Below are 11743 nucleotides of genomic sequence, written 5' to 3'. Positions count from 1 at the left end.
TAGAGTAGCGGTGAGGTCCGGTCGGCAGATTAGGGGTTAATAATTGTAGGTAGGTGGCGGCGACGTTGGGGGCGGCAGATTAGGGGTTAATAAATATAATATAGGGGTCAGCGGTGTTAGGGCAGCAGATTAGGGGTAGATAGGTATAATGTAGGTTGCGGCGGTGTACGGAGAGGCAGATTAGGGGTTAAAAAAAATATGCAGGGGTCAGCGATAGCGGGGGCGGCAGATTAGGGGTTAATAAGTGTAAGGCTAGGGGTGTTTAGACTCGGGGTACATGTTAGGGTGTTAGGTGCAGACATAGGAAGTGTTTCCCCATAGGAAACAATGGGGCTGCGTTAAGAGCTGAACGCTGCTTTTTTGCAGGTGTTTGGTTTTTTTTCAGCCCAAACTGCACCATTGTTTCCTATGGGGGAATCGTGCACAAGCACGTTTTTGACGCTGGCCGCGTCCGTAAGCACCGCTGGTATTGAGAGTTGCAGTGGCGGTAAATTATGCTCTATGCTCCCTTTTTGGAGCCTAACGCAGCCCTTCTGTGAACCCTAAATACCAGCGGTATTTAAAAGGTGCGGGGGGAAAAATACACGCGTAGCTAACGCACCCCTTTGGCCGCAGAACTCTAAATCTAGCCGTAATTTTAAAGAAAATTATTTTTATTGACTGTTTTACTTTTCATTTTGGTTGCAGGGCAGGCCTTAGCATAAGTTACTTAGCATAGCCATTCAGCCTCTTGATGAAGTCTAGCAGTTTTTACTTGCTTAGTATTCATGAAGTATCATTTCAATTGTATAGAGAAGCTGTGAGTTATTCTCTGTAAAAGTTTCAATGTATTTAGTTTGTATTATATATTCATAATGTTTTCCTGGTTTTAAATGACATAGGATAAGTTAAGCTATTAAAGGAATTGTGATGCTTACAAAAAAGTAAAATAAGTTTTATTTGGACATAATTGTGATTGTATAAGGGTGTGTGCTCATCTTGTGCTGTTTTCTTTTACAAAGATATGACGAGTCCACGGATTTCATCCTTACTTGTGGGATTTATCCTCCTGCTGACAGGAAGTGGCAAAGAGCACCACAGCAGAGCTGTATATATAGCTCCTCCCTTCCCCTCCCCCTCCAGTCATTCTCTTTGCCTATGTTTGTACTAGGAAGAGGTAAAGTGAGGTGTTAGTTTTATTTTCTTCAATCAAGATTTTTTTATTTTTAAATAGTGCCAGAGAGCGCTATTTTCCTCAGGGGGAATTCGTATAAGAAAGATGCATTAATTCCCACCCTGATGTTGATGATCTTAGCTGTTATTCCTAAGATCCATGTTGGTTTCCACAATTCAGCTGGAGGTAACTTAAGAAACTTTTCAGTGTGGTGACTGATGCTTTTCTGCAAGCAACTTTAAGGTATGTTCAGTCTTTATTTTCTGGAAGTGACTTATGGTAACAGAACAGACTGACATTTCCCCTATATGTTGAAGGGTAAGCAGTATACACTAGTATTTAAAAGGGTGTATCTGATATCCATTGGTTTTTATTGTAGTCTTTATTTTATTAAGGACCTATTGGGGTTAGTGGTACCGGACGCTGGGAATTGCGGTTGACTTATTTTCAGTGTTTTGAGGTGCAACAGGGCATTTTTAGAACATACGACATGTTTGTTATATTTTTTCTTGTTGCGACCCATGCAGGCCTTAGTTGACGTTACTCGACGCTCACGGTGGGCGGGGCTTGTTTTTCACATGTTTAGATGCGCAGTAGTTCTCAGACCTAACAGTTACACACATCAGAGCTCCGGTTCGGGCCTTCATCTATTTTACTTCCACCAGAGGATATCAGTGTTTACTGGGGGCAGGTAGGCACCACAGCAGAGCTGTGGCGTGGTCAGAGGCTTGATTTGGGTTTGCTAAATTAAAGTTTTTGTCATTTCAGCTTTGCATGTGGGTGCAATACCTATTAGATAGTGGGGACGCTTTTAAGTTTCATAATCTGTCCTTAACATGTTTTTTGCAGATTTTAGAAAAAATAGTTGCGCTTTAAAATTTAAAGGCGCAGTACATTTTTTGTTATAATTTATTTTTGCCCTATTTTTTTCAGTTGTGCTAATTATTTTTTGTATTCAACTGTTGTTTACCTTGCTAGTCTGTTTTTTAACATGTCTGACTCGGAGGATGAAACTCCTTGTTCTATGTGTTTAAATGCCATTGTTGAACCTCCTCTAGTTTTGTGTCCCTCGTGCACTGAGAGGGCTGTACTATGTAAAGCACAAATCTTATGTAAAGAAGATGTGTCTAAGGATGATTCTCAAGCTGAAGAGAATCAGAGTATACCGCCAAATGCTTCCCAAGCGTCACAGCCTTTAACGCCCACTCAATAGACGCTCTGTTCCTCTACCGCGTCTAACTCATTTACTCTGCAGGATATGGCCACAGTGATGTCAAATACACTTACAGAGGTTTTATATAAACTACCTGTGTTACAGGGCAAACGTAGAAGGTCAGAGAGCCATGAGAATGCAATGACCTCTGATGCCTTAGTAGCTATTTCTGATGTACCCTCTCAGGGTTCTGAAGTAGGGGTCAGGGAGCTTTTGTCTGAGGGGGAACTTTCCGATTCGGCAAGTGTTTTACCTCAGAATGATACAGACACAGTGTCTTTTAGATTTAAACTTGAACACCTCTGACTGTTACTTTGGGAGGTTTTAGCAACTCTGGATGATTGTGATTCTATTGTGGTTCTGCCAGAGAAGTTGTGTAAGATGGATAAATATCTTGAGGTTCCTACTTACTCTGATGTTTTTCCGGTTCCTAAGAGAATTTGTTACACGAGAGTGGGAAAGGCCGAGTATCCCATTTTCGCCTTCTCTTAATTTTAAAAAGATGTATTCCATACTTGATACTGTTTGGGACTCTTGGCAGACAGTCCCTAAGGTAGAGGGAGCTATATCTACCCTAGCTAAGCGTGCAGCAATTCCTATCGAAGACAGTTGTGCTTTTAAAGATTCTATGGTTAAAAAATCGGAGGGTCTGTTAAAGAAAATGTTTATTCAACAGGGGTTCCTTTTACAACCTACGGCCTGCATTGTTCCAGTTACTACTGCAGCGGCTTTTTGGTTTGATGCATTAGAGGAGTCTTTGAAGGCTGAGACTCCCTTAGAAGATATCCTAGATAGAATTAAAGCTCTCCGACTAGCTAATTCCTTTATTAAGGATACCGCCTTTCAGATTGCGAAATTGGGGCAACCTAAGAAGCCCGCTGCTACTACCAAATCAGCATGAAGAGGCGGCCCCCGATCCGGGACCGGATCTAGTAGGGGGCAGACTTTCTCTTTTTACCCAGGCTTGGGTGAGAGATGTGCAGGATCCTTGGACACTGGAAATCATGTCTCAAGGATATCGGCTGGAATTCATAAGTTCTCCCCCAAGGGGGAGGTTTCTTCTTTCACGATTATCTGTAGACCAGATAAAGAGAGAGGCGTTCTTACGTTGTGTAAAAGACCTCTACACTATGGGAGTAATTCGTCCTGTTCCAAGACTGGAACAAGGACAGGGATTTTACTCAAATCTTTTCGTGATCCCCAAAAAGAGTGCATGTTTCGTCCCATTTTAGATCTAAAGAGCCTAAACAAGTTTCTCAGAGTTCCATCCTTCAAGATGGAGACTATTCAAACAATTCTGCCATTGATCCAGGAAGGTCAATATATGACTACCGTGGATTTGAAGGATGCATATCTTCATATTCCTATCCACAAGGATCATCACCAGTTTCTAAGGTTTGCCTTCCTAGACAAACATTTTCAGTTTGTGGCTCTTCCCTTCGGGTTGGCCACAGCACCCAGGATCTTCACGAAGGTTCTAGGGTCCCTTCTGGCAGTTCTCAGGCCGCGGGGTATTGCAGTGGCGCTTTATCTGGATGACATTCTGATTCAGGCGTCGTCTTATTATCTGACAAAGTCTCACACAGACATGGTCCTGTCCTTTCTGAGGACTCACGGGTGGAAGGTGAATCTAGGAAAGAGTTAACTAATTCCACAGACAAGTGTTTCCTTCTTGGGAACTCTGATAGATTCAATATCCATAAAGATTTTTCTGACAGAAGTCAGAAAGTTAAAGATTCTGATAAGGTGGTTTTACGTACTAAACCTGGTTTTCTTCCTAAGGTTGTTTCTAATAAGAATATTAATCAGGAAATTGTTGTTCCTTCGTTGTGTCCTAATCCTTCTTCTAAGAAGGAGCATAAATTGCATAACCTGGACATGGTCCGTGCCTTGAAGTTTTACTTGCAGGATTTCCATCAATCTTCATTATTCATCGTCTATTCTGGAAAGCGTAGGGGTCAGAAAGCTACGGCTACCTCTTTCTTTTTGGCTGAAGAGTATCATTCGTCTGGCATATGAGACTGCTGGACAGCAGCCTCCAGAACGAATTACGGCTCATTCTACTAGGGCTGTGGCTTCCTCATGGGCATTTAAAAATTATGCTTCTGTTGAACAGATTTGCAAGGCTGCAACTTGGTCGTCTCTTCATACTTTTTCCAAATTTTACAAATTTGATACTTTTGCTTCTTCTGAGGCTGTTTTTGGGAGACAAGTTCTTCAAGCAGTGGTGCCTTCCGTTTAGGTGCCTGTCTTGTCCCTCCCTTTCATCCGTGTTCTATAGCTTTGGTATTGGTATCCCACAAGTAAGGATGAAATCCATGGACTCGTCATATCTTTGTAAAAGAAAAGTAAATTTATGCTTACCCGATAAATTAATTTCTTTTACGATATGACGAGTCCACGGCCCACCCTGTCATTTTTTAAGACAGGTATATATTTTATTTAAACTTCAGTCACCTCTGCACCTTTGGCTTTTCCTTTCTCTTCCTAAACTTCGGTCGAATGACTGGAGGGGGAGGGGAAGGGAGGAGCTATATATACAGCTCTGCTGTGGGGCTCTTTGCCACTTCCTGTCAGCAGGAGGATAAATCCCACAAGTAAGGATGAAATCCGTGGACTCGTCATATCGTAAAAGAAATTAATTTATCAGGTAAGCATAAATTTACTTTTGTTTCCTTCTTAGACTCCTTCTGACTCGACTGTCTGCTTGCTATGAGGATCCACTGGCTTTCCTTGTCTACCCCATGAACAAACCATCGGACATCATATCTTCTGTTGTTTCCACATTTATATCCATTGCCGAAGAGGGGTAAATCGTGACATATTACCTAACAATGGTGTTAAGTTTTCTTCCATAGTAGTAATTTCAAAAGTGTTCTCAGGTCCTGTCCAAGTGCCAACAGATGTAAATGTTTTATTTTCATTAATATCACCCATTGTCCAACTATAAGCATCCTTAGTAGTTTTTAAGCCAACGTTTAAAGTCAAAGCATTTTGAAATCAGTTTGTGTACTTGTTGATTTTGTACCATGCTTTCTATCAAATTGAATTGCTTTATCTTGCCCAAGTTGTTCTGTGTTGATGTAGACTTCTCTTTTGGATGTATTGATTGAATGTCCACAACAGTGACAGGTAACAACACTTGGGAGACACATTACTGAAATTGAATCTGCCGGAACAACTTGATCAATAACCCTTTTCTTTGACTGTACCTTCGTTTATTGAAACTACTATGCTTTTTTACAGTAATTGGCTTAGCTTGCTGGTTTTTTGACATTTGTTTCAAAAGATCATTTTTAAAAAAAAATTAATACCAAAGATTGAAGGTATAGCATGTTTATACAGAGACATTTTTAGACCACTGGAATAATAATCACTAGGGGTGAAATGAATTGAGCACATTCTATATCGACTACTCTTGTTTGTTTCTATGACTCTAGAAACCATCTCATCAATGGCATCATTAAACTGTTCAGTACCATTGAAATACAAGTTCAGGTGACAATGGAAACTGATGAAGGGATGTCGATAGATTCAATTTTGTCCTTTGGCTGGAGTTTGGACACAACTTATATATGCAAAGCGACATTTCTTTTTCTGCAAATTTTTTTTATATAATTAAAAATATTAATAACTATTAAATGGAATCTAAAAAATAAAAAAAATATTTTAATCTAATCAGTATTAAAATATGAAATAAAATACCTGCATCTCTCGAAGCCACTGGATCTATAATGTACGATATTATATAAAGTCAAACCCGATGTACTTCTTAAAAGAATAGAAAAAAAAAAAACATTCTAATTGAAATTCTGTATGTATGTGTGTCAAATGGTCTCAATGTTAGTAAAAAAAATTTACGTTGTGTGTTTTTTGGTTTATGATTTTTTTGTTTTTTTTTTGTGAAACTTGATTTATATGTATTCTTATGTGTTTGTTTGAAATTATAATTCTTTCATGTAATTAGCAAGAGTCCATGAGCTAGTGACGTATGGGATATACATTCCTACCAGGAGGGGCAAAGTTTCCCAAACCTCAAAAATGCCTATAAATACACCCCTCACCACACCCACAATTCAGTTTTAAAAACTTTGCCTCCCATGGAGGTGGTGAAGTAAGTTTGTGCTAGATTCTTCGTTGATATGCGCTTCGCAGCAGGCTGGAGCCCGATTTTCCTCTCAGAGTGCAGTGAATGTCAGAGGGATGTGAAGAGAGTATTGCCTATTTGAATACCATGGTCTCCTTCTACGGGATCTATTTCATAGGTTCTCTGTTATTGGTAGTAGAGATTTATCTCTTACCTCCCTTTTCAGATCGACGATATACTCTTATATACCATTACCTCTACTGATTCTCGTTTCAGTACTGGTTTGGCTGTCTACTATATGTAGATGAGTGTCTTAGGGTAAGTAAGTCTTATTTTTTATGACACTCTAAGCTATGGTTGGGCACTTTATATGTAAAGTTCTAAATATATGTGTTTAAACTTATATTTGCCTTGATTCAGGATAATCAGTATTCCTTATTTCAGACAGTCAGTTTCATTATTTGGGATAATGCATATGAAATATTTTTTCTTACCTTAAAAATAATTTTTTCAATTGACTTTTTTTCCCTGTGGGCTGTTAGGCTCGCGGGGGCTGAAAATGTTTCAATTTATTGCGTCATTTTTGGCGCAGACTTTTTTGGCGCAAAAATTTTTGTCATTTCCGGCGCCCTAATTGACGCCGGAAGTTTGCGTATGGTTGCGTCATATTTGACGTTCAGGCGTTTTTTTGCGCCAAAATTGTGGGCGTCGTTTTTTCGGCGTCACAGGATGTGGCGTCATACTTGGCGCAAAAAAATAATGTGGGCGTCATTTTTGGCGCCAAAAAATGTGGATGTCATTCTTGTCTCCACCTTTTTTTCACATTATTTCAGTCTCATTTTTCATTGCTTCTGGTTGCTAGAGGCTTGTTCATTTGGCATTTTTCCCCATTCCTGAAACTGTCATTTAAGGAATTTGATATTTTTGCTTTATATGTTGTTTTTTCTATTACATATTGCAAGATGTCTCAACATGACCCTGGATCAGAATCTACTTCTGGAAAGACGCTGCCTGATGCTGGTTCTACCAAAGTTAAGTGCATCTGTTGTAAACTTTTGGTAACTGTTCCTCCGGCTGTTGTTTGTGATAACTGTCATGATAAACTTTCTAATGCAGATTGTATTTCCATTAGTAATAATCCATTACCTGTTGTTGCTCCTTCAACATCTAATGTTCAGGATGTCCCTGTTAATGTAAAAGAATTTGTTTCTAAATCTATTAGGAAGGCCCTGTCTGTTATTCCTCCTTCCAGTAAGCGTAAAAGGTCTTTTAAAACTTCTCATATTTCAGATGAATTTTTAAGTGACCGTCATCATTCTGACTTATCTGTTTCTGATGAGGATCTATCTGGTTCAGAAGATTCTGCCTCAGATATTGACACTGATAAATCTTCATATTTATTTAAGATGGAGTTTATTCGTTCTTTACTTAAAGAAGTGTTAGTTGCATTAGATATGGAGGAGTCTAGTCCTCTTGATACTAAATCTACTAAGCGTTTAAATTCGGTTTTCAAACCTCATGTAGTTATTCCTGAAGTTTTTCCAGTTCCTGATGCTATTTCAGAAGTAATTTCTAGGGAATGGAATAGTCTGGGTACTTCATTTACTCCTTCTCAAAGGTTTAAGAAATTGTACCCTGTGCCATCTGATACATTAGAATTTTGGGATAAAATCCCTAAAGTTGATGGGGCTATTTCTACTCTTGCTAAACGTACTACTATTCCTACGGCGGATAGTACTTCCTTTAAGGATCCTTTAGACAGGAAGATTGAATCCTTTCTAAGGAGAGCTTATTTATGTTCAGGTAATCTTCTTAGACCTGCTATTTCTTTGGCTGATGTTGCTGCAGCTTCCACTTTCTGGTTGGAGGCTTTAGCGCAACAAGTGTCAGACCATAATGCTTATAGCATTGTTAAACTTCTTCAACATGCTAATAACTTTATCTGTGATGCCATTTTTGATATCATTAGAATTGATGTCAGATATATGTCTAGAAGAGCTTTATGGCTTAAATCTTGGAATGCAGATAAGACTTCTAAGTCAACTTTGCTTTCTCTTTCTTTCCAAGGTAATAAATTATTTGGTTCACAGTTGGATTCTATTATTTCAACTGTTACTGGGGGGAAAGGAACCTTTTTGCCTCAGGACAAAAAATCTAAAGGTAAATACAGGGCTGCTAATCGTTTTCGTTCCTTTCGTCAGAATAAAGAACAGAAGCCTGACCCTTCCCCTAAAGGAACGGTTTCCGTTTGGAAACCTTCTCCAGTCTGGAATAAATCCAAGCCTTTTAGAAAGTCAAAACCAGCTCCTAAATCCGCATGAAGGTGCGGCCCTCATTCCAGCACAGCTGGTAGGAGGCAGGTTACGATTTTTCAAAGATATTTGGATCAATTCGATTCACAGTCTTTGGATTCAGAACATTGTTTCTCAAGGATACAGAATAGGTTTCAAGATAAGACCTCCTGTGAGAAGATTTTTTTCTATCTTGCATTCCAGTAAACCCAGTGAAGGCTCAGGCATTTCTGAAATGTGTTTCAGATCTAGAGTTGGCTGGGGTAATTGTACCAGTTCCAGTTCTGGAACGGGGTCTGGGGTTTTACTCAAATCTATTCATTGTACCAAAGAAGAAGAATTCCTTCAGACCAGTTCTGGATCTAAAAATATTGAATCGTTATGTAAGAATACCTACATTCAAAATGGTGACTATAAGGACTATTCTGCCTTTTGTTCAGCAAGGGCATTATATGTCCACAATAGATTTACAGGATGCATATCTTCATATTCCAATTCATCCATATCACTATCAGTTTCTGAGATTCTCTTTTCTAGACAAGCATTACCAGTTTGTTGCCCTTCCGTTTGGCCTAGCAACAGCTCCAAGGATCTTTTCAAAGGTTCTCGGTGCCCTTCTCTCTGTCATCAGAGAACAGGGTATTGCGGTATTTCCTTATTTGGACTATATCTTGGTACTTGCTCAGTCTTTACATTCTGCAGAATCTCATACGAATCAACTTGTGTTGTTTCTTCAAAAACATGGTTGGAGGATCAATTTACCAAAGAGTTCTTTGATTCCTCAGACAAAGGTAACCTTTTTGGGCTTTCAAATAGATTCAGTGTCCATGACTTTGTCTCTAACAGAAAAGAGACGTCTGAAGTTGGTTTCAGCTTGTCAAAACCTTCAGTCTCAGTCATTCCCTTCGGTAGCTTTTTGCATGGAAATTCTAGGTCTCATGACTGCTGCATCGGACGCGATCCTCTTTGCTCGTTTTCACATGAGACCTCTTCAGCTTTGTATGCTGAACCAGTGGTGCAGGGATTATACAAGGATATCTCAAATAATATCCTTAAATCCCAATGTTCGATCTTCTCTGACTTGGTGCTTGGATCACCATCGTTTAATTCAAGGGGCCTCTTTTGTTCGTCCAACCTGGACTGTGATCTCAACAGATGCGAGTCTTTCAGGTTGGGGAGCTGTATGGGGATCTCTGACAGCGCAGGGGGTTTGGGAATCTCAGGAGGCGAGATTACCAATCAACATTTTGGAACTCTTCTGAAGAAGGAATAATTTATTTGTTTTCAGACGGACAATGTCACAACCGTGGCGTATGTCAATCATCAAGGTGGGACTCACAGTCCTCAAGCTATGAAAGAAGTATCTGGGATACTTGTATGGGCGGAATCCAGCTCTTGTCTAATTTCTGCAGTTCACATCCCAGGTGTAGACAATTGGGAAGCGGATTATCTCAGTCGCCAGACATTACATCCGGGCGAATGGTCTCTTCACCCAGAGGTATTTCTTCAGATTGTTCACATCTGGGGACTTCCAGAAATAGATCTGATGGCCTCTCATCTAAACAAGAAACTTCCCAGGTATCTGTCCAGATCCAGGGATCCTCAGGCGGAAGCAGTGGACGCATTGTTGCTTCCTTGGAATTATCATCCTGCCTATATCTTTCCGCCTTTAGTTCTTCTTCCAAGAGTGATTTCCAAAATTCTAATGGAACGTTCGTTTGTACTGCTGGTGGCTCCAGCATGGCCTCACAGGTTTTGGTATGCGGATCTCATTCGGATGGCCAGTTGCCAACCTTGGACACTTCCGTTAAGACCAGACCTTCTATCTCAAGGCCCATTTTTCCATCAGGATCTCAAATCATTAAATTTGAAGGTATGGAAATTGAACGCTTGATTCTTAGTCATAGAGGTTTCTCTGACTCAGTAATTAATACTATGTTACAGGCTCGTAAATCTGTGTCTAGGAAGATTTATTATCGAGTCTGGAAGACTTACATTTCTTGGTGTTCTTCTCATAAGTTCTCCTGGCATTCTTTTAGAATTCCTAGAATTTTACAGTTTCTTCAGGATGGTTTGGATAAAGGTTTATCTGCAAGTTCTTTGAAAGGACAGATCTCTGCTCTTTCTGTTCTTTTTCACAGAAAGATTGCTAATCTTCCTGATATTCATTGTTTTGTACAGGTTTTGGTTCGTATCAAGCCTGTCATTAAGTCAATCTCTCCTCCTTGGAGTCTTAATTTGGTTCTGAGGGCTTTACAGGCTCCTCCGTTTGAACCTATGCATTCTCTGGATATCAAATTACTTTCTTGGAAAGTTTTGTTCCTTTTGGCCCTCTCTTCTGCTAGAAGAGTTTCTGAGTTTTCTGCTCTTTCTTGTGAATCTCCTTTTCTGATTTTTCATCAGGATAAAGCGGTGTTGCGAACTTCATTTCAATTTTTACCTAAGGTTGTGAATTCTAACAACATTAGTAGGGAAATTGTTGTCCCTTCATTGTGCCCTGATCCTAAGAATTCGAAGGAGAGATCTTTACATTCTTTGGATGTAGTAAGAGCTTTTAAATATTATGTTGAAGCTACTAAAGATTTTAGAAAGACTTCTAGTCTATTTGTTATCTTTTCTGGTTCCAGAAAAGGTCAGAAAGCTTCTGCCATTTCTTTGGCATCTTGGTTAAAGTCTTTGATTCATCATGCTTATGTGGAGTCGGGTAAGTCCCCGCCTCAAAGGATTACGGCTCATTCTACTAGGTCAGTTTCTACTTCCTGGGCTTTTAGGAATGAAGCTTCTGTTGATCAGATTTGCAAAGCAGCAACTTGGTCTTCTTTGCATACTTTTACAAAATTCTACCATTTTTATGTTTTCTCTTCTTCTGAAGCAGTTTTTGGTAGAAAAGTACTTCAGGCAGCTGTTTCAGTTTGATTCTTCTGCTTATAATTTCAGTTTTTTTCATTATTAAAATTAAAACTTTTGATTTGGGTTGTGGATTATTTTTTCAGCGGAAT

At 39.5% G+C, this 11743-nt stretch overlaps 1 long non-coding RNA gene across 1 annotated transcript in view; it reads left to right on the top strand.

Moving 5' to 3' along the window:
* The first annotated feature begins 5089 nt into the window (after nt 1-5089).
* LOC128655674 (uncharacterized) overlaps nt 5090-11743 on the top strand; it is a 15561-nt gene continuing 8907 nt past the window's right edge. The window contains exon 1 of the long non-coding RNA XR_008401876.1: nt 5090-5175. This is a non-coding gene — a long non-coding RNA (uncharacterized LOC128655674). The remainder of the gene's footprint in view (nt 5176-11743) is intronic.

This window comes from Bombina bombina, chromosome 4 (assembly GCF_027579735.1).
Source record: "Bombina bombina isolate aBomBom1 chromosome 4, aBomBom1.pri, whole genome shotgun sequence".
NCBI lineage: Eukaryota > Metazoa > Chordata > Amphibia > Anura > Bombinatoridae > Bombina > Bombina bombina.
This window is presented reverse-complemented; position numbering and strand designations above follow the sequence as displayed.